Raw genomic sequence first — 24181 nt, 5'->3', positions numbered from 1 at the left:
CACAAAGTCTCCAGGGCATAGAATAATCAGCATCCATTTCTCAAGACCTTGGAGGGCGTGATCAATGGCAGGGAGCAGTGCTGATCCAGGCTGCACTCACCTGGCAAAAAAAAAAAAAAAAAAAGAGCAACCTGATCACAGGAGCAGTTTTGAAGATTTAACTCTCTCCTAAGTTGCTATTTTTGTGTTTATTTTGCTCATCTTTACATTCCCATCACCTAGCAAATACATTGTAAATTCTCAGTAAATATTTAATGAATGAATGGATAAAACAGGGAAATTGCATCAGATGCAGCTTGATGCCCTGATGCCGACAGAGACAATAGAACTATCAGAATACTGGTTTGTTCTTCAGATGTAAGAATTTCGAAGGACATTTCCTCCAAAGGCAGAGGTGACTGTGAAATATCACTATATAAACATGAAAATTTCTTGCTGAAATTTGGGCCAACTGATTGTGCCCAAAATAGCCTTAACATCATCAAAGTCTTCCCCAGAGAGTGGTAACCCAGGCTTTGAAGATGTCTAAAATGTCTTATACAGTATCAACTCATGAGTAGATTCTCATTGATTATCAGGGAAGTAGAACTTGGAATGAAATACATTGAAGAATTTTTATTTGTTTGACCTCTTTGAATCCATGTTCTCTATAAAATGGGATAACATTGTCTGCCTTAATTATTTCTGTGAAAATAAAAAGTAGACATATGGCAATGAATTTCATAAAAAAATTAGATACTACCCTTCATGCACATTATTTTGGTGGTAGTGGTTTTAGCAGTGTTAGTTGTTGTTCACAGCTGTGACTGAGGATCAATTGAAATAAAATATTTCCTGTTCTGCTTGCACAAGACTCTTTCATACCAAATAAATGCTTTGTGCATGAAGTGGATGGAGGAAATAATGAGTTGGTTTGGATGAGCACAAACTTGTGCCCTCTAATCATTCCACCCTAGGTGTTCTCTAATGCTGATCAAAGAGTGATATCTAGGAAATGAGAAGGAGACTGCAAAGAAGTGCCCTGAGCCACTTCAGGCTTCTTGAACCAGGAGAAGCTACGTGGTCCATCAGTTAGGTTCAGACTCCTGTGTTCCACAGATTTAGGTTTGAATGAATCCCAGCTCTACAGCTTTCTGGCCCTATAATCTAGACAATGTGCCTAACCTGATCAAGTCTCATCTGTACACCAGAGTCCAATTATAATCCTCTTGTTGGCTTGTTGTATTAATTTGGATAATATATATGGTTATGGGTATATAGTAAATTCTCTAGCATACTTTGGCTATCATTATGCTTAAAAGAGTGTTAAGGGAAATTGAGGACAGGAAACAAAGCAGTATGGATTCAAAATTTTAATCCACCCTCCTATTCTTGCCCATGCAGTGAAATCTAGCTTCATGCAGAATTCACCAAATGGACCTTGATCTTCATGGATGGAACTCTAGTAATACAGAGATCCTTTTAATCTTATCAAACACTTTTAGCCAGATTTGTAAGACTGGAGTGTCTCTAAGTTGGATTTACTTTTACACATGGTCACTTTGGGCACCTTAGTCCAAGTGCCAAGACCAGTAAGCAGCCCATCACCATTTTACATGAAAGAGATGTGGGCCTCTTTTCCAGACCACTTTCCCTTTCAGGCAAAACCCCCAGCTTCTAGTCTCCATTAACCATCCAACCAACACAGCTTTCATTGTGTTAAGCAGTAGCTGTGAATATCTGCCATAAGTCTTCAGCAATGATAAGAGTAAACAAGTCAAAACTGAGAAGCGAGAGAGAAAAAAAATCCCTGCACAGTTCACATGACAGTTTATCAGTGATCTGGTAAAACTCAAGTGGGTACAGCTGTTCAGGGATTCTTTTTTGGATTCCTGTTGCTACTAACAAATTTCCACAAATTTAATGGTTTTAAACAACATACATTTTCTTCTCTTAAAGTTCTTCAGATAAAAGTTTCAAGTGAGACTTACAAGGCTAAAATCAAGGGATCAGCAAAATGGGATCCTCTGAAAGGCCTTAGAGAAGTGTCCCCTGCCTCTTCTGGCTTCTAGTGGCTCCTGGCAGTATTTCCCTTGTGATGGTATTGCTCCAATCTCTGCTCTATGACCACAACACATCCTCCTCTTCTGTGGTGAGAACTCCCTCTGCCTCCTTCTTACAAGAACATTTTCGTTACACTGAGTGCCCATTTTTGTTACGCTGAGCTGCATCTGATGCAATTTCCCTATTTTATCCATTCATTCATTAAAATATTGGCTTCTGCAAAATAATGTCCCAACTCAAAATCCTTTGCCTATCTGTAAAAAAAGGCCCTTTTGCCACATAAAGTAATATCCATAAATTCTGGGGGTTAAGAGGTGAACATCTTGTGCAGGGATTATTCAGTCACCACAGGCTCACCTCACAGGAAAGTTGGAGCAACAAATCTACTCCTTAAGAGTTTGAGAATCAGAACTGTACCTGTTCCACTTCCAAACTTCGCTTTTTTTTTCACATGCCCTCCAGTTACCAAGGAGGAATGACAGGAAGCAGCCCCAAGAGAAAGAATCAAAGTTCTCTCTGTCTCTCACCCTCCCTCTCTCTCTCTCTCTCTCTCTCTCTCTCTCTCTCTCTCTCTCTCTCTCTCACACACACACACACACACACACACACATCCCTGAACTATTAACAATTATGACTGTTGTTTAGTTATTTTTGCCCAAAAGTAATTATGAACAATCTACTTCTCTCTGAGGTGGAATCACTCTCACAGCATTTGCCTGCACAGGATCACTTACTGCATGAAACACTGACACACATCCACAGTGCTTCCTGGCAGTTACTCTACTTCCCTTTATATTCTAAGAAGCACAGCTCCCATCCCCCTACCCCTGCCACCTCTCCAAAAAGGTGGAACTCAACCTTGCCAAATCATTACTTTCTCTTTAGACAGATGCCACGTCGCTTCTCTCTGCTGCCCACCACTGCCCATCTGCTTTGATTATGAACGATCAGGGACAATCAGCCCAAATCTGTTGCTCTGTTATATCCATTTAGCCATAGCATAATAAGAGGAAGGAGAGAGCATATAATCCCCCACTGGAAACCTTTCAAACAATTTGAAATAGCTCCCTGGGATCAGGTGAACCAAAAGAGGTTATTGGCACAATGAGACACTGAAGAACAAAGGAAGAGGGGAAATTGCCCAATATATGCAGGCTGTGTAAATGTCTTCACGAGTATACCTGGAAAGATACAGAAATGACAGAAGGAAAACACAACTTGCAAGCAGTAAAACAAGACTCTGTGTAAACAAGATAATTTCATTGTATGCATATTTAACATAACATGATTACAAACATAAAGCAAGTGTAAGAGACAAAAACGGATTTTAAGGATGGGGGAATTTCTGCCATTCTGTGACTTAGGGTGGATTCCCACTAAGCAGACCCTGAGACAAAGACTGGAAGGAAATAATCCCAGGAAACTTTGGTTTGGTGAAGGGAAAGTGAAATGGAAGAAAAGGAAACTCGTGTATTAGAATGCATTAAGCAGCAGAAGATTGCTGTGAGCGCAGGGGGCTCAATCCAGCAGGAATTCTCTGGGAGACTGTGTAAAACCATTTCAAAGTGTCCCATTCAAGGGATAGAGGAAGTTGGAGTGTTTGTTTTCCAAGAACTGCATAATTGGTAAAGACCTGCCCCTGAGGGCATGAACTCCCTGGCACTTCCAGCCTGCCCCAGCACAGGCTGAGCTTGCTCCTGCCATCAGAGCAAGCCCTCAGGCTGTGAGTCACAGGTGTTTGTAGAAAAAATGATTCTTCCATGTAGGAATTGTGAGCGCTGAGGGGATACAGGCAATACACAGACAGTGGCTGTGCCAAAATTGATGAGAGATGAAGGGAGTGAATCAACTACTTTGTCATGCTCCCTTCCTGTGGGGAACATCAGATGAACATAAGGACCTGCTGCATCATCCTCCTGTTTAGATAGGAATTTCCATAAATGCAAAACACATACTTTATCTGCTGCTCAGTTGAGAAAACAACAAACTGTCCCAACACTTAGCACTGGGTGAAACCTTTCATCCCCAAACTTTTAGAAACCTCTTGGCTGCTTCAGTAGCCCTGTACCAATAAATTTGGTGAAAGGAAGAAGAGAGCTAGATCAGAGGTGGTAATGGGTGAAAAGAAAATCATTGTTTTAAATGGGTTATTAAAGATATTCTGCTTTAGTTGTGTTATTCTCTAGAATAATAGAAAAAGCATAGTTTTAAAGTAAGACAGAATCTTAGCACTAATGTTAATAGCTATATAACACTGGTAGTAACTTTGTCTTTTTACATAAGTTTTCATCTTCTTAGATTGTTACCTTACATGGTGGGAATTATACAAACCAGAGTACAATCAGAGTTCATAGTCCTGGCAGATCGTGAACACTCAATGAACTTCAATTCTTGCCTTCAAAGTTAGGATTTATTAGGCAAGCTAACATTATCAATATGTTGCTTAATGCCCTAAAGGTCAAGGGCAAACCTGGTTTATATACCTGACATATTGCCTCCAAGTGCTCCCATGGTGGAATCAATCTTGTAATCCCTTCTTCTGTGAAACACTCATTCCACCCAGCACTGAATCCTGGACTATAAGGTTTTCTCAATCCAGGGAGCAATGAATTGAAAGGAGGGTTGCTTTTCATCTGCTATGACTAGAACCTTCAAAAGGAGCATGATGCAAAACCATCTATACAAGCAGGTCCATGGAACAATCTGAACTGTGACTAGACACATGTGGGAAAACTACTTTTTCTCAGTCATTCTCTTTGACCAGTCTCCCTTTCTGTTGCTTAGTTTGGACAGCTTTTACACTTCTCAACTGTTCAGCAATTTTAATTGTCCAATCTTTTTTAAAACTTCAATCATATATTGTATTTAGCAGTAAAGATGTGGAAGTAGATAAGAATGATGAGGGAAGGGCAGTCACAGCACAGCTAACTGAGACCCAGTCCCCTGTCCCATCTTCTGGGTGGTTGTTGCTATTATTTTTTTAGTTTGGATATTTTCAGGGGAAAGTTGTTTGATTTGTTTGTGTTAGTTGTAGTTTTGCCTGTTTGTTTGCTTTGCATAGTACTAAGAGGAACCATGATGGAAGAGGAAAGGAACCATAAAGGGCTGGTCAATGTGACTGAGACAAAGGAACATAGTTCCCACCTGAAGACTGAAAAGAGAACATGGTGCTGAAAAATAAGCCACTCTAAATCTTTTCTCTTATCCAATCCTTCCAAAACCTATATTTTAATTGCCTGCAGAATATCAATTTAAATGCTTTATAGGAACGAAGACAAGATAAAGACTAAATCCCTTGACTTTCCATTAGCCATGCCTCTCATTTTGATTAATCCATTTTTGTCACCAGCCCTGGAACTGCATTGCAGTTACAACAGCTACGAACCATTACATCGTTAACTTCTTTCTCAAACCTATTCAACATGCCTTTCTTAATGCCAGTTCCCATGTACACCTAATACTAAGGTCCTCTTACATGGCTGACATTCCTTTTGGATATGTAGTAGAAAACAACTCAGCCATACCGGTGGTGAATTCATTCCACTCTGTTGTTCTCAGCTACAGCAGAGATGCAGGGCATTCTGTGATTGCCTTCTCTCTCCATACTGAAATCTCTCGGTAGGTCTCCTCTCCACCTGCTCAAAAGTACAGGGCAACAGAGTCAGCAAATATGCTACAGATAGAAACCCAACTGCACATCTCCCTCATAGAGCACCCTGCAGAGGAGCGAAGATAACAACCGCTCTCCTGCTAGGCCAGTGACTTGTGGCATCTCTCTTCTCTCCCTGCTCCAGTTTTCTACTTACATAGAATTGGTGAGAAAATAAAAAGTAGAGAGAAAGGTTGAGGGCAACAGACTGATTTAGCTTGCCATTGCAAATATTATTTTTTAAATTCACACATAATGAAATTCACTTTTTCAGGGAGTATATGATCCTATTAGCTTTGACCAGTATCACCATTACCATATTGTACAGAAAACTTCATTGCCTCCAAAAATTCCTCTGTGCTTCCCTTTCATATTCAAATCTGCCTCACCCTGAAATTCTAGCAACTACTAATTTGCTCTCTCATCTTATAGTTTTGTCTACTCCAGAATGACATAGAAAGAGGATTGTATGTTGCCTTTTGAGACAGGTTTCCTACAACTATCAGAATACCTTTAAGGTTCATCTAAAATTTTGCTTCCATCAATAGTTCCTTACTTTCTGTTGCTAGGTAGTACTCCATTGTATGATTATAAGACAGTTTACTTGTCTATTTGCTAGTGAAAGACATTTGGGGTTCTGATACTGGGCAACTGAGTTAAACTGATATAATCCTAAGTCTTGGAGGGGATAATGAAGTCATATGGTAAGTACAAATTTAACTTCATGATGGTGGGAGTCACTTAGGTATTTTTTTATATGTGTACCTAGAAAAATTATGTGAGATTCATTCTGTGTCTTTCTTGATCTTATCCCCAATCCCTTCCTTTCATACCCCTTTGTCTAATCTACTGAACTTCTCTTCTTCCCACATACAAGAATGGGGTCCTAATTAGAATCAGGTATAACTAAGAAGAACCAATAAGATTTTTTTAAAAATCCTGCACAGCACATCCAAACTAGTGTTTGATTAAAACTTTGGTGCAATTAATGCATAAAATTAACCATCCCAGTGGGAAAAACAGAAAATAGTAACATATGAATGTTCTTTTTGTAATATTATCAAATTGCCTGAAAAATAATGGGTGATGCTGAGTTGGGTAAGCAAGTTGAGGAACATTGAAAAGTCAAAAAGTCCTCCATGAGGGAATACTACTTGTCAGAAATGTGGTTGGAAATCAGAGAGGATACTTACATGTGAATGAGGTTTTTATATGGCCATGGTAAGATTTTATGATTTTAAGTGTAGAAGGAAATATAATGGATCATATTTATGTGGAGGAGTGACATTATCCATATATATAGATATATAGATTAGATTAGATAGATAGATAGATAGATATAGAATATAAATATATAATCATCTATCTATTTTTTTAAGAGGTGGGGCCTCACTCAGCCTGATTGCCCAGGCTGGCCCCAAACTCTAGACAACTCCTGTGTTGTACCAATCCTTCTGCCTCACCATTCCAAGTAGCTGCAGCCAGGGGCCACTCTGCCTAACTATGATTTATGTTTTTAAAGGTTACTTTTTCTGCTGTGTGGAATATGGGTTGTTGAATTGGAGACTAGAAAACAATTTAAGAATGCAGGCAGAAGAAATTTATCTAGGCAGCAAATATTTCCATGTGATTGATGATGGTATTTGATAGGTAAAAAGCAAGGAAACTGGATAATTTTCTACACATACTGTAAGTAAGATAATTCCAGATAAGTGTTTTAGGTTCTTTTTCATTAATCATAAAAATTCATGTGTAAGTTGTTTTTATAAAAATATATTTAGTATGAATCTATGTGTGTGTGTGTGTGTGTATATATGTACTATTGTAATATTTTTACTAAGACGATCTTACTTTTATTTTTTCCCAACACAGAGACTAGATTAATTAAAACAAAGTGAATTGGTATTTGAACTGTTGAAAAGACTAAGTCAAGAAGATATGGTTCTATTATAAATTTTGGTTAAAACTTTTTTCAATACTCAAAAAGGACAAAATGGAATATATTCATTTTGTTTCTGTGGTTTTATTTGTAAAGCTAGAAAAAAAGCTGGATATTCTCAAAAGGTATTTTTATTCTGAGGAATTACTTTGGATCTTGTCTTGTATCTTTCAAGAATTCAGAGATGTTTATTTTTGCCCACTGTATTTTTTTCTGTATGCTTTATGACACCCTGCATAAACTTATAAAATTTTATCTGACATTTATTTTTGTTTTTTGTTAGTAATTTTAACCTCATTTCCACAACTTATGAAAGGCATAAATAGTGCACATTGCTTTCTGCTCTGAATGTATTGCACAGAAATGGCTTCACATTAGGTACTTGTCAGTTTTCCAGTTGCTGTCCCAATTTCCACTGTTCCTTTTATTTCCCTTAGTAACTGAGACCTGACTACTTATGGTAGTTCTGGTGAAATTTTGCATTGTCCTGTCTCTCACTGACAGCTGGGTGTGAACAGGGAATGTCAACAGTAACTGTGGGGACTCTTTTGAGAACTCTTTGAAGTGGTTTCTCCATGCTTTCAGCCCTTCCACACACCATCACCATTAACACTTCCTTTCTTTGTATTTCCTTATACTCATTTTTCATTTTACTTTTCCCCATGCCAAAAAGTCATTTTATTATTTTTATAACACCTGATTTTTTGAACCCAGAATTCATTTTATTTTAAATTTTTTAATTTGTTTTAATTAGTTATACATGACAGTGGAATGCACTTTGATATATATATATGTATATATATATAAAATGGAGTATTAATTTCTCATTCTTCTGGTTAAACATGATGTAGAATCCCAAAATCATTGAGTTTTGAGAATTTTTTATGTATTCCAAATACAAGTTCCTTGTAGATATGTGATTTACAAATACTGTCTTCCAGGTTATAGCTTCAATTTTCATTCTCTTATAAGTGTTTTTAATGGAGCAAAAAATTTTCAATTTTTAATGAAGTCCAGCTGATCTTATTTCATGGATTCTGCTTTAGTGTTTAGTTTTGGTCTAATTCAAAATCACAAATATTTTCTGTTATTTTTTTCCTAGAAACTTCATAGTGTTACACCTTACATTTAGGACAATGATCCATTTTGAGTTAATTTTATATAAAGTATAAATGCATACATGAGACTTTCCCCACTCAACATATAGATGTCCAGTTGGTCAACCACCATTTATTGAAAAGATTAGCCTTTCTTTATTTCATTACCTCCATCTTTGTAAAAGTCAATTTGCAAAATTTGTGTGGGTTAATTTCTGGACCCTCTTTCAATTTCACTGATCTATGTGTGTCTTTTCACAAATACCACATTATCTTGATTTCTGTCACATTAGAATACCTATTAAAACTATGTATTATATTGCAATTCTTCCAACTTTATTTTTTTGCCAAATTATTTTAGCTATTCTAGTTCCTTTTCTTTGTCATATAAACTTTAAAAGTAACTGATAAACATCTAGAATTTACACAAAACGCTCAAAGATCAACAATGAAAAAAACCAACCAGCCTGAAATTAGGCAGAAAGCATGAACAGATATTTTTCAAAGAGATATTCACATGAAAAATAAACACATGAAAAGATGGCCAGCATCTTTCCATTTAGTTAGTTCTTCATTTTCTTTCAGTGGTGTGTTATAGCTTTCATCATTGAGATTCTGCACAGATTTATTTACTATTGCATTTAATTTTGATTTCCAATTGTTATTCACTAGAATATTGAAATATGTTTAAAAATTATGTATGGATCCCATATTCTATGAAGTTACTAAAATGTAAATATTAGCTTTAGACCATTTTTTGCAGATTTCTTGGATAGTATGCATAGATTATCATGCCAACTGTGAAAAGAGTTTTATTTCACCCATGTCAACTTGCATATTTTGTATTTCTTTCACCATCTCTGGTACTGCCTAGGACTTCCAGTATGATGGTGAATAGGAATTCCAAAAGCAGAGATCCTCGCTTTGCCCCTACTCATAAGAGAAAAGCATTCAGAATTTTGCCATTAGGTATATGTTTCCTGTTAAGCTTTTCCTGATGCCCTTCACAGATTAAGGAAATTCATTTCTGTTCTTAGCCTGTTATCATGAATGGATGTTGAATTTTTACAAGTGCTTTTTCTGAATGTATTGATATGTTCAAAGAATTTTTCTTCAATAGTCTGTTAGTAGAGTGAATTCTATTCATTAATTTTTCTAATGTTAAATTAGCCTTATATGCTTGGAATAAGTTCTACTTAATCAAACTTATTTTCTTTGTTATATAATATTGGATTTTCTTTGCTAAAATTTATTGAAGATTATCACATCTATATTCATGAGTGGTATTGGTATGTAATACATTTGCTTTGGTTTAGTATCAGGCAATACTTTTCTCAGAAAATGTTCTGTTCTAGTTTCTGGAAGAAATTTTGTAGAAATTGTATAATTTCTTCTTCAAATATCTGGTAGAATTTTCCAACAGAAATATTTGTGCAAGGATTTTTATTTGTCAGAAGGTTTTTGTACTAAAACAAAAATAGTGAATGGTGGTGATTATGCACAGAAAGGAGAACTCTCATACACTGTTGGTTGAAATGTAAATTAGTACAGCTACTATGGAAAATACTGTAGAGATTATTCACAAAAACCAGAAACAATACCACCATATAATCCAGCAATTCCACTCCTGGGTATGTATGTAAAGGTAATAAAATCAGTATGTTGAAGAAATACCTGCACATCCATTTTTATCTCAGCACTATTCAAAACAGCCAAGATATGAAATCAACCTAGGTGTCCATCAATTGATAAATAGATAAAGAAAATGTGGTATACCAATGGAATATTTTTTGACCATAAAAAATAACAAATCCTGTCACTTGCAACATAGATGGAAATAGCGGATATTCTACTAAAAGAAATAAATCAGATACACAGAAACAATGAATGTTATCACTTAGATGCAGATGCAAAAAATGTTATTTCATAGAAGTAGAGTAGAAGAATGGTTTCTTTAGGCTGGGAAGGGTATGGGGAAGGTATGTAGAGAGAGGATTATTAACAGGTAATGGAACAATTGGATAGGAGGAATAACTTCTAATGCTCTGTAGCACAACAGGTAACCATGCTAACAATACTTAATTGTATATTTCAAAATATCTAGAGGAGGTTTTGAATGTCCCTAATATAAAAGAAATAATAAATATTTGAGGCAATGGATTTACTATTCATATTGCCACAAATGACATAATTACTGAGCATTCCCCTTTCTCTATATTCTTGCCAGCATTTGTCATTTGTGTCTTTTTGATAGTAGTCATTTTAACTGGGGTGAGATGATATTTATTGTGGTTTGGGTTTACATTTCCTTGATAATTTGTGATGCTGAGCATTTCTTCCATATGTTTGTTGGCTATTCATATACTTTTGAGAAATATCTATTTAGATTATTTAAGCAATGTTAGTTCAGACTATATGCTATTTTGCTGTTGAATTGTTTGAGTTCCTTATTGTTATGGTTCATGTTTGAGGTATCTCCCTCAAAAGTTCACATCTGAGCCAATGCAAGATCATTCAGAGTTGAAGTTATTTAATTATGAAAACTTAAACCTAATCAGTGGATTAATCTTATATGGATTAACTGGCTGGAAACTGTAAGCAAGTTGGGTGTGGCTAGAGAACATAGGCCTTTGAGGTTTATATTTTGTCCCTGGTGAGGAGAATGCTGTCCGTCCTTCCTCTCTCCCACCTCCCCACCCCTGACCCCCATCTCACTCCTTACTGTTGCCATGTCCCAAGCTGCTTTTTTCCAGTCCAGAGCTATGGAATTGATCACTATGGGCTGAGATCTCAGAAGCCATGAGCTAAAATAAAATTTCCTGCTTAATTTTTCTTATCAGGTCTTTTAGTCATAGCTGACTGAAACAGAAAACAGAAATTGATACATCAGGTGGGGCCATTGCTATGACTAACCTGACCATATGGTTCAGAAACCTGTGAAAATGACTTTTTTTGGGGGGGTGGGTTTGAAAAGATTAGAGATGCAAGCTAAAAAAGGTTTAGAATGTTGTAAGCTGAGACTATTGGGTGATTGTAGTGGGAGGTCAGAAGAACAGAATGTCAAGAGGACACTGAACTTGTAAAGTCTGGACTCATGAGGTTTTGGAGGAAAAAAAGGACTCCATCAAAAACTGGACTAAAGGCCATTCATGTTACATTCTGACAAACAAGTTGTCTACAATTTGCCTATGTCCTGACACTTTTTTTGAATCTGAATTTAAAGGTGATGAATTAATTAATCTGTCAGTGGAAATTTCAAGGCAGCATATTATGAATACACTAATTTTGTTGCTCTTTTCAATTCTGAAATTCCAAATTTCTCTCTGTGTTATTTATTTAAATTTAAATAACTTCCTTTAGTATCTCTTTTCGACTGGTACTATTGATAATTTTTTTTTTATTTTTCTTCATTTAAAAGTGTCTTTATGCTGTATGCATTCTTGAAGGACATTGTCACTGGATACAGAGTTTTGGTTGAAAGATTTTTTTCTTTTATCATTGAATCATTTCTTTTATCATTTTCTTTTTTCTTTTTATTTTATCATGTTGTTACACTACCTTCTAACCTCCATGGTTTCTGATGAGAAATCCATAATCATTCAAATAGTTCTGAGTATTTTTCTTTGAGTTTTTCCTGCTTGGGTTTAACTGGCTTTCTTGGTAAAAATCATGTCTTTCTTCAAATTCAGGAAGTTTTCAACATTTCTTCAATTTTTTTTTTCAAAATTCTCACTCTGTTATCCTTCTGGGACTCCAACAACATTAACAGTAGGTCATTTGATATTGCCCCCACAGGTCCATGAAGCTCTATTCAATTTTCTAAATCTGTTCTCTCTCCTAAAAGAAGATAAAATTTGAAAATTTGGTGCCACAATTTGATAATTCCCCTTTAATATTGTTGGGTTTTATTTGCATGCTTGTTTTTTATTGTTATGGTGGTGCTGGCGCTCAAATCTGGGGTCTCATACATTCTAGGCAATGAGCTACACCTCCACACCTAATAATTCCTATTGTTATATCTTTAAATTCACTAACTCATTTTTTACTATTCTAATATTTATTGAATGAATATTTTATTTAGAATATCTTAATTTTTATTTCCCAAATTTATATTTGGTTCTTTTTTGTAAGTTTTTATTTTACATTGAGATCTTTTATTGTTCCATTCATTTCAAGAGTATTCTTCTTTACTGCATTGAGTTTAGTACTGCTTTAAAATATTTGATAATTCTAACTTCTGTGTAATTTCCTGTTTGCCATCTGGCACTTCAGCAGGTATTTATATTGCTTTTTAGTTCCCAAAGCCATTACTCTACCTCTTTGGGTCTTTTCTACCAGTGTGATTCTTGGGGATGAACCAGGATTTGTATCAGTTCATACACAGAAGTTTCGGATGCTCAAGTCACTCTTAAAAATTATATAACAGTTTAATATAACCTGCATACATTCTCCTATAATTTTAAATTGTCTCTAGATTACTTACGATACATATACAATGTAAATGCTATATAAATAGTTATCCATATTGTTTAGAGAATAATATGTATGTTGAATACCAATGAATTTTTTAAATATTCTTTATTTGCATTTGGTTAAATGTGCAGATGTGGAACTCATGGATGAAGAGGGGCTTCTGTAACACATCTATCTATCTATCTATTTGATATATTTCCCATATATACTTATAAAATATACATGCATGTATATAATAAGTCAACTTTATAAAACTACTTCTGGGGAATAATTAGCACCTTGGAGATATTTTAAAGGCTTTATAAATCAGTTACAAAGCTAGACTTTTCCATTCTTTCCTTGTAATATCATTACATACAAAAGTTAAGTGTAAGAAACCAAAGAGAGATTATGACATAAGTCACTTCAGCTCTTGGTGAATAACTGAGCTTGATTATAGTGGAATAAATAGCAACCCATATTGAATAAAATGACCTAGGCAGCAAGCAGTCTCTGTGTCTTCACGTAAACAGATGGTATAACTGGGCAGCTCCACTTTACATCAGGGAGAGTGATTGGACCATTTGCCCAATTACCAGTAAGTATGTTGTTTGAATACAACCCAGGAATTCAGAGATAAATTTGGGCCCTGGTGAAATATCACCTTCCCCGTTTTTGCTATAAAATAGCTATAAAAGAAAAAGTAAGGAGGGAATTACAGTTAAAAAAGGATATTAAAATTTGATTGGTAGTTGTCTACCCAAAGGTGAATGTATAAACAAATGGTGAAATATTCATAGAATGCATTACTACTTAGCAATGAAAAGAATACACTGTTGATACATTCTATAATAATATGGATGAATTTCAAAAACACTACACTGAGCAGAAGAAGCCAGACCAAAGAATGCTTATATTGTAATGCCATCAACGTGGCTTTCTACTGAAAGGAGTATAGCCTGTGATGACAGAAAATAAATTATTGGTTTACTGAGACAGAGACTGGGGGTGGGCATCACCTCAAAGGGGCACAAGGGAAATTTCTGACACGATTCAAATAGTCTACATCATGGTTGTGGTGATGATTACATGAGAGTATGTATTTGTCAAAATTCATCAAACTAAATGCTTAAAATAGGTGCATTTTATTCTGTATAAATTAATACCTCAATAAAGTTTATTAGAATTCTAAAAATAGGTTGGTAACACACAAAGCAAGAATAACTAAATAATTATAATTATGAAGTTCCATTTAAGAGTATTGATATTACAAAAGCTTTTCCCTGCTGAGTGAACATCTGGGTGGAATTGCCTACAATTGTTCTTCTCAACCTTAACTGGATAGCAAAACCACATGGATAGTTTGGAAAATTCAACTGTATTGTGCTGTAGTGCATCCTGGTCCTAGGAATTTTTTTTAGAGCTCCTGAGTGACTCCAGCATATAGCTAGGATGGAGGACCCCTGAGATGGTGACCCCACTTCACCTGCCCAGGCCTCCCCTGGCACAGCATGCAATATCATGGCTATGCTGTGTCCTGGGTGTCTTCTGAGGCCAGGGAAATACTAAGGTTAAGCCATTTCAGGCTGACAGGCATTGGCCTTTCTAGTAGGAGATTCTGAGAAGAAAACAGGATCAGTCTCACAGATTTATTAAGGCACATAATGGCCGCTAAATTAATTATCTAGGTTCAGCTGGTACTAGAAGCTTCATTATTTAAGGAATATTTTGTTTTGTTTTGTTTTATGGTACTGGAGATAGAACCCAGGGCTTCACATAAGCTAGGCAATCTCTCTGCCACTAAGTTACAAATCCATTATTTGAGTTCTGTTGATCTATCAGTCCTTTTGCAGAACTAGATTGGGTTGGGTCCAGGGAAATCATGTATATTATCGCCTCAAAATGAGGGAGGACAAAGATAGATGTACAGAAGTAAAACTCAGTGTCATTTAGTGGCCCTCTGAAGATGGAGGAAGGAGCTAATATACAGGTACCAGGCACTTTATAAACAGTATCTTATTCTGTAGAATAAGTATCTTATTCCTGTAGAATATCTTGTACCAAGATTAACCCATTTAGTAATATGGCAACTGAGGCTCAAAGTCATTTATGTTACCCAACCCCTCACAATAAGTGGCAGGGCCAGGATGTGAGAACTCACTTTCCCTAAAACCTGAGCATGCTCTTTCTACTAGGGCACACTGCCTCCTACTACTATCTTGAAAACTGATAATAACAGCAGCAGGAATGGTAACAACAATATCTGGTAAAAATCTTCTATGTGCTGGGAACACATCTAAGATTGCATCTGTATTTCTATCTTTGTCTAGACCTATACTATACCTACATAGAGATATACAAAATGTCTCTTAATCTTCATGCCAACTCTAAGAAGATGACATTACTATTATCCTCATTAAATATGGTATAAAGAAGGTGCAGAGAGGTTAAATAATTTTCTCAAGGTCACAAAGCTATAGAAGATAGGAATTATTTAACGGTAATCCTTCTCTAAATACACCCTACTTAACAATGCCAGCCAAGGAAAAGATAAGAGAATTTTGCTAACCTTGCCTTCAACCTCAATACTCAATACAACTCAATAAAATTATGATTTTTAAAATACCACCTCTTGCCTTCAGACTTTGCAAACTTGTGATAGTCCATTTCGGCTGCATTGATTGTGGTACATGGGAAAGAACTGGTTATTGCAAACTCCGATTTGCAAGATCAATGTGAATATTATTACCCATCATTTTAGAAAATCATAGATTAGCAAGCTGGGAAAACTCTTCTGACAGTTTCTGCAGGGAGAGAAGCAATGCATTGTGTCTGACATGGTGAAAGGGATGTAGAAAGTAGTGCTCAGAGCAAGGATTGTCAGCTGGAATTGACTATGGAAAAACGGAGCCTGCTTTCTTTATCAGATTCACTTCCAAAGCAGCAACCTGTGAGTCAGGGCTTCACATTTCACTGACATATGCAAGATCTTACAGCACTAAGCCCTAGAGGGCAAATGCAAATGTGGAAATGTGAACCAGGTCCAACCCTGCCTCATACATCATCAGCACAACTGTCGGCTGAGTTTTCACCCAGAAACTTTTATTCTTAATAATGCAATCAGAACTGGAAGAGAATCATGGGATCCATTGCACTGGCAGCATTTTTACTTGAACGTATTTTATATATGAACACTCATATCGAGGTTAAAGGTAAGCAGAAATGATACTTGTATCAATGACAGATGATTTAATTGATAACTGGTGCAGTACACCAGTTTAAACACTTAATAGTTACAACAAACTGCACTTCATTCATTCATTCAGCCATTATTCTTACACTTGTAAATCCATTTCTCTAGAATGGCTCCTCCCTACCAGTCTAGGCCCAGGCTCAGGTGGGAGTCTTCAGGAAGAGCACTCTTGGAGGGCCTCCAGCACAGCAGGCTGCCTTTCCACTTGCCTTCTCATCAAGCTGTGCTGGCAGACCAGGGTGGCAGTCACATCCCCTCCTTGGGCAGCCAGCATGGCAGCACCAGAGATCATCAGCACACAAGTTCTACCCTTGTGTATTGCATTTGCTGGATAGAATTGGTTTATCGAGCGCTTTTTCTCATCAGAGTGTAGACATAAATGAGTTCTATTTTTTTCCATCTCTGCTTTTATCCCCACTTTATCAAATCCACATTTTCTGTCTCTTAACTACATCTTGGGGAAATTCCAAACTGTTTCCTCAAGTTTCACTACTAAAGCAGGTCTGGACTAGTTTTAAATTTCAATATTGTGTTCACTTCAAAACTGTCCACATCAGTCAACCAGTAGACTTGCAGCTGAATTCACAGAGTGTGGACAGAAGAGGATGTGGCACACCCACCTGCATTCCCTCTTAGGCTCTACTTCCAAGATCTTGGGTTGAGGAATGGAAGGAAAAGAGGCCAATACTCACATGGGCACATAATTAGACCAGTTCTTCCTGTCCTCTATAGCTGCTTTTTTGGCCTTCACTTCTGACTCTCAAGACCCTAAGACCATGTGTCAGGTCTCCTCCAAGTGCTTACAAGCACTGGGTAGGTTCCCTGAAGCAAAGTCAAGATCTAATTCCACCCTTCCCATACCCCCAACCCCATGCCCTTTGCCCAGTTTCTTCCCACAAATTCTGCTGCTAGGATCTCCTTATCTATAGCCATCCTCCAGCATAAGCTCCGCTCTGCAGCATGCCTTTGACTGACGAGCTCATCTTTGCCAAGTCTAATGGGAGGGTCGGATATAGTCAGCTTCCCTGCTTTCCCTCTTTCCAAGTCCTTACTCTCTTGGGCCTGCTCAGTATGAACAGGGGTCAATCAGCAAGTATTCAAGCAGGTATCCAACCTGAGAATAAAAATCTCTTGTTGCAGAGTAGATGCCTACAGTCTCACAAGTGTTCTTGAGGACTACGCACCTTCCTTGCTTTAAGAAGAACATAGGGGTTTTTCAAGATGGTGGACTAGAGGGCGGCCGCATTTCATGTTGCTCCAGGACGCAAGATTCAAAAGAGGAGATAGTGAGAGACTTGGGACCAACTCAAAGCCGCAGGGTGAGTCTCTCCTGTTGAGGAGGCGTCCTGGATGGGGCGGTAGCTCCGGAACACAGGGAACTTTGTGAAGTAGAGTTGCTCGGCGAGACGCCCCTCCCCCCACAGGAGCGGTAAACACGGACAATTGGGATCATCGTAGAGGAGGCGGCTCAGCACAGCGCTTGGACTCGGAGCAACCACTGGGGCTCCGGGCGGGTGCCTGAGGAGGAGCTGCGTGGCGAGCTGTTCAGACTCAGAGGGACCGCTTCTGAACACCGGGTGGGGGGGCTGCCCGGAGGAAGAGGAGAAGTGTGGCGTGTCACTTGGTCTAGGAGTGACTGCATCAGAGCTACAGGCAGTTGCCAGAGGAGGAGGCGAGTGGTGAGTTGTTTGGACTCAAAGCGACTGCTCCTGAACACCGGTGGCCTGCCTGGAGGAGGAGCGCGGTGAGTCGCTTGGTCTCCGAATTACCGCTCCTGAACACCCGGGGGGCTATCCCGAGGAGGAAGAGGAACAGGGCGGGTCACTGGGACTCAGAGTGACTGCCTAGGGCTACGGGCGGTTGGCGGGAGGAGGAGACGTGAAGTGAGTTGCTTGGACTCCTAGTGACTGCGTCGGAACACCAGGGGGCTGTCCGAAGGAAGAGGTGTGTGGCGGGTCTCTGGGTCTCGGAGCTATTGTACGGGGCTCCAGGTGGCGACTCAGAGGAGGGGCCGCATAGCCAGGCGATTAGGTACAGAGCAGGGTCCCAGGACCTAGGCGGCTTCTTGGTGGAAGAGCCGCACAGAGACATGCCTAGGGGTGGAGCGAAGTTTCCAGGACTGCAGGCAGATTCTCTGAGGAGAGGCAGCCTAAGGAAACTTGTCTGTGAAGGGTGAGGCTCCCAGGCCCAGGAAGTAGGTCTGGGCCCCTGGGAACGTTGCAGAGGGGGGCAGCCCAGTCCAGGCAGTAGTTGTAGATGAGGGGAACCTCTAGGAGGGGAACTGACCAGCGAGACCTCCCCACCGGGTGAGTCTTCCCTGCCGGGTGAGGTTTTCTCACAAGGACGGTAAAACCAGAGACACGGGCTCAAACAGGCCTTGCCTCAGCCTGCAGCCTAGTTCCCCTTTGGATGACCATTGGTCAACAAGTGGAGGCACCTCTGCCCACTATCAGAGAATATACCCCACCTGAGGGTCACCACCCCTAGAGAGGCAGCTTCCTTGTGGAGCACCGCATTATCAACTTCCTCCAAGACTGCAGGCTACTGAAGGATAAGAGGGGATATACTAGCAATCATCAGGGACATTATAAGTCAATAGAGGAAATCTGCAATATCTTAATGACCCACTGATTCCTGAACAATTTGAGAAGACAAGGGAAGAAAATGCCCCAAACAAATCTAGATGTTACATCAATAAAATCCAACGACAGCATGGCAGAAGAAATGACAGAAAGGGAGTTCAGAATGTACATAATTAAAATGATCAGGGAAGCAAACGATGAGATGAAAGAGCAAATGCAGGCATTGAATGATGAGATGAAAGAGCAAATGCAGGCATTGAATGATAGCACCAATCGACAGTTAAAAGGGCAAATACAGGAAGCAAAAGATCATTTCAATAAAGAGTTAGAGATATTGAAAAAAAACCAAACAGAAATCCTTGAAATGAAGGAAACAATAAACCAAATTAAGAACTCCATAGAAAGCATAACCAATAGGATAGAACATCTGGAAGACAGAACCTCAGATATTGAAGACAAAATATTTAACCTTGAAAACAAAGTTGAACAAACAGAGAAGATGGTAAGAAATCATGAACAGAATCTCCAAGAACTATGAGATATCATGAAAAGGCCAAATTTGAGAATTTTTGGGATTGAGGAAGGATTAGAGAAACAAACCAAAGGAATGAACGATCTATTCGATGAAATAAATATCAGAAAATTTCCCAAATCTGAAGAATGAAATGGAAAATCAAGTTCAAGAGGCTTATAGGACTCCAAATACACAAAATTACAACAGACCCACACCAAGGTACATTATAATGAAAATACCTAACATACAAAATAAAGACAGAATTTTAAAGGCTGTGAGAGAAAAGAACCAAATTACATTCAGGGGGAAATCAATACGGATATCAGCAGATTTTTCAATCCAGACCCTAAAAGCTAGAAGGACCTGGAACAACATTTTTCAAGCTCTGAAAGAAAATGGATGCCAACCAAGAATCTTATACCCAGCAAAACTTACCTTCAAATTTGATGATGAAATAAAATCCTTCCATGATAAACAAAAGCTAAAAGAATTTACAAAAAGAAAGCCAGCATTACAGAACATTCTCAGTAAAATATTCCATGAGGAAGAGATAAAAAACAAAGAAGCAAATCAGCAAAGGGAGGAATTATCCTAAAGGAACTGTCAAATAAAGGAGGAACCAAGTTGTGTCAAAAAAATAAATAAATAAATAAAATTTAAGAAATGAACCAAATGACCAGGAATACAAATCATATCTCAATAATAACCCTGAATGTTAATGGCTTGAATTCATCAATCAAAAGACATAGACTGGAAGATTGGATTAAAAAGAAAGATCCAACAATATGTTGCCTGCAAGAGACTCATCTCATAGAAAGAGATACCCATAGACTAAAGGTGAAAGGATGGGGAAAAACATACCATGTACATGGACTCAGCAAAAAAGCTGGAGTATCCATCCTCATTTCAGATAATGTGGACTTCAAGCCAACGTTAGTCAAAGGGATAAAGAAGGACATTTTATACTGCTTAAGGGAAGCATAAATCAGCAAGATATAACAATCATAACAAACAGTGGCTCATCCATGTATGTCAAACAAATCCTTCTCAATTTTAGAAACCAAATGGACCATAACACAATAATACTAGGTAATTTTAACATGTCTCTCTCACCACTGGACAGATCTTCCAAACAAAAATTGAACAAAGAAACCATAGATCTCAATAACACAATCAATAATTTAGACTTAACAGATATTTATAGAATATACCATCCAACCAAGAGCGAATAAACTTTCTTCTCAGCAGCCAGCACATGGATCCTTCTCTAAAATAGACCATATAGTATGCCACAAAGCTAATGTTAGCAAATACAAGAAGATAGAGACACTACCTTGTATTCTATCAGATCATAATGAATTGAAGTTAGAAATAAATGAAAGAGTAAAAAACAGAAACTACTCCAACACCTGGAGATTAAACAATATGCTATTATATGATGAATGGATAACAGAAGATATTAGGAAGGAAATTAAAAAATTCTTAGAGGTAAATGAGAACAAAGAAACATCATATCAAAATCTCTGGGTCACTATAAAAGCAGTACTTAGAGGAAAATTTATTTCATGGAGCGCATTAATAAAAGAAGCAAAACTCAACAAATAAACGACCTAACACTACAGCTCAAAGCCCTAGAAAAAGAAGAACAGGCCAACACCAAAAGTAGTAGAAGACAGGAAATAGTTAAACTCAGAGCTGAAATCAACGAAATTGAAACGAAAGAAACAATACAAAAAATTGACAAAATAAATAGTTGGTTCTTCAAAAAAATAAACAAAATTGATAAACCTTTAGCCACACTAACAAAGAGAAGAAGATCGAAAACCCAAATCACTAAAATTCGGAATGAACAAGGAAATATCACAACTGACACGACTGAAATACAAAACATAATTAGAAGCTATTTTGAAAATCTATACTCCAACAAAATAGAAAATTTTGAAGACATCAATAGGTTTCTAGAGACATATGAATTGCCTAAACTGCACGAGGAGGACATACACAATTTAAATAGACCAATTTCAAGTAATGAAATAGAAGAAGTCATCAAAAGCCTACCAACAAAGAAAAGTCCAGGACCAGATGGGTTCTCAGCCAAGTTCTACAAAACCTTTAAAGAAGAGCTCATTCCAATACTTCTCAAAGTATTCCAGAAAATAGAAGAGGAGGGAACCCTCCCAAACTCATTCTATGTAGCCAATATTACCCTGATACCTAAACCAGACAGAGACACATCGAGGAAAGAAAATTTCAGACCAATATCCTTAATGAACATCGACACAAAAATTCTCAACAAAATTTTAGCAAATCGCATAGTGCACCATGATCAAGTGGGTTTCATCCCAGGGATGCAAGGTTGGTTCAACATCAGGAAATCAATAAATGTCATTCACTATATCAATAGACTTAAAGTCAAGAATCACATGATTATTTCAATAGATGCAGAAAAAGCATTTGATAAAATATAGCACCCCTTCATGCTCAAAACATTAGAAAAAATAGGGATAGTGGGAACATTCCTTAACATTGTAAAGGCCATCTATGCTAAGCCCATGGCTAATATCATTCTAAATGGTGAAAAACTGAAAGTGTTCCCCCTAAAATCTGGAACAAGGCAGGGATGCCCTCTTTCACCACTTCTTTTCAATATCGTCCTTGAAACTCTAGCCAGAGCAATTAGACAGACCAAAGAAACTAAAGGGATAGGAATAGGAAAAGAAGAACTCAAACTATCCCTATTTGCTGATGATATGATTACATACTTAGAGGAACCAGGAAATTCCACCAGAAAACTTTTAGACCTCATAAGTGAATTCAGTAAAGTAGCGGGATATAAGATCAATGCACATAAATCTAAGGCATTTTTATACATAAGTGATGAATCTTCAGAAAGAGAAATTAGGAAAACTACCCCATTCACAATAGCATCAAAAATAAAATAAAATACTTGGGAATCAATCTAACCAAAAGAGGCTGAAAGACCTCTACAATGAGAACTACAGAACACTAAAGAAAGAAATTAAAGAAAACCTTAGAAGATGGAAAGATCTCCCATGTTCTTGGATAGGAAGAATTAATATTGTGAAAATGGCCATACTACCAAAAGTGCTATACAGATTCCATGCAATTTCAATTAAAATCCCAATGATGTACCTTACAGAAATAGAGCAAGAAATTATGAAATTCATCTGGAAGAATAAAAAACCCAGAATAGCTAAAGCAATCCTTGGCAGAAAGAGTGAAGCAGGGGGTATCGCAATACCAGATCTTCAACTCTACTACAAAGCAATAGTAACAAAAACGGCATGGTATTGGTACCAAAATAGAAAGGTGGATCAATGGTACAGAATAGAGGACACGGACACAAACCCAAATAAATACAATTTTCTCATACTACACAAAGGGGCCAAAAATATGCAAGGAGAAAAGATAGCCTCTTCAACAAATGGTGCTGGGAGAATTGGAAATCCATATGCAACAGAATGAAACTAAACCCATATCTCTCACCATGCACGAAACTAAACTCAAAATGGATTAAGGATCTCGGAATCAGACCAGAGACCTTGCATCTTATAGAAGAAAAAGTAGGTCCAGAGCTTCAACATGTCAGCTTAGGACCAGACTTCCTCAACGGGACTCCCATAGTACAAGAAATAAAAGCAAGAATCAATAACTGGGATAGATTCAAACTAAAAAGCTTTCTCTCAGCAAAGAAACTATCAGCAATGCGAAGAAGAGTCTACAGAGTGGGAGAAAATCTTTGCCAATCATACTTCAGATAGAGCACTAATCTCCAGAATGTATAAAGAACTCAAAAAACTCTACACCAAGAAGGCAAATAATCCAATCGACAAATGGGCTAAGGAAATGAATAGACACTTCACAGAAGAAGATCTATAAGCAATCAACAAACATATGGAAAAATGTTCAACATCTCTAGTAATAAGAGAAATGCAAATCAAAACCACCCTAAGATTCCATCTCACCCCAATTAGAATGGCGATTATCAGGAATACAAGGAACAACAGGGGTTGGCGAGGATGTGGGGAGAAAGGTACACTCATACATTGCTGGTGGGGCTGCAAATTAGTGCAGCCACTCTGGAAAGCAGTGTGGAGACTCCTTAGAAAACTTGGAATGGAACCACCATTTGACCCAGCTATCCCACTCCTTGGCCTATACCCAAAGGACTTAAAATCAGCATATTACAGAGATACAGCCACATCAATGTTCATAGCTGCTCAGTTCACAATAGCCAGATTGTGGAACCAACCTAGATGTCCTTCAATTGATGAATGGATAAAGAAACTGTGGTATGTATATACAAAGGACTATTACTCAGCCATAAAGAATGATAAAATTATGGCATTTGCAGGCAAATGGATGAAATCGGAGAATATCATGCTAAGTGAGATAAGCCAATCTCAAAAAACCAAAGGACAAATGATATGGCTAATAAGTGGATGATGATACATAATGGGGGGTGGGAGGGGTTAGTGTTAGGATTAGAGTTAGGGTTAGGGAGGGGGGCAAGAATGGAGGAAGGAAGGACTGTATAGAGGGAAAAGAGGGGTGGGAGGTGTGGGGGGGAAGGGAAAAAATAACAGAATGAATCAAACAACATTACCCTATGTAAATTTATGATTACACAA

Source organism: Sciurus carolinensis, chromosome 17, assembly GCF_902686445.1.
Source record: "Sciurus carolinensis chromosome 17, mSciCar1.2, whole genome shotgun sequence".
Lineage (NCBI taxonomy): Eukaryota > Metazoa > Chordata > Mammalia > Rodentia > Sciuridae > Sciurus > Sciurus carolinensis.
The sequence above is the reverse complement of the archived record's forward strand: the minus strand, read 5'-3'. Positions refer to the sequence as shown.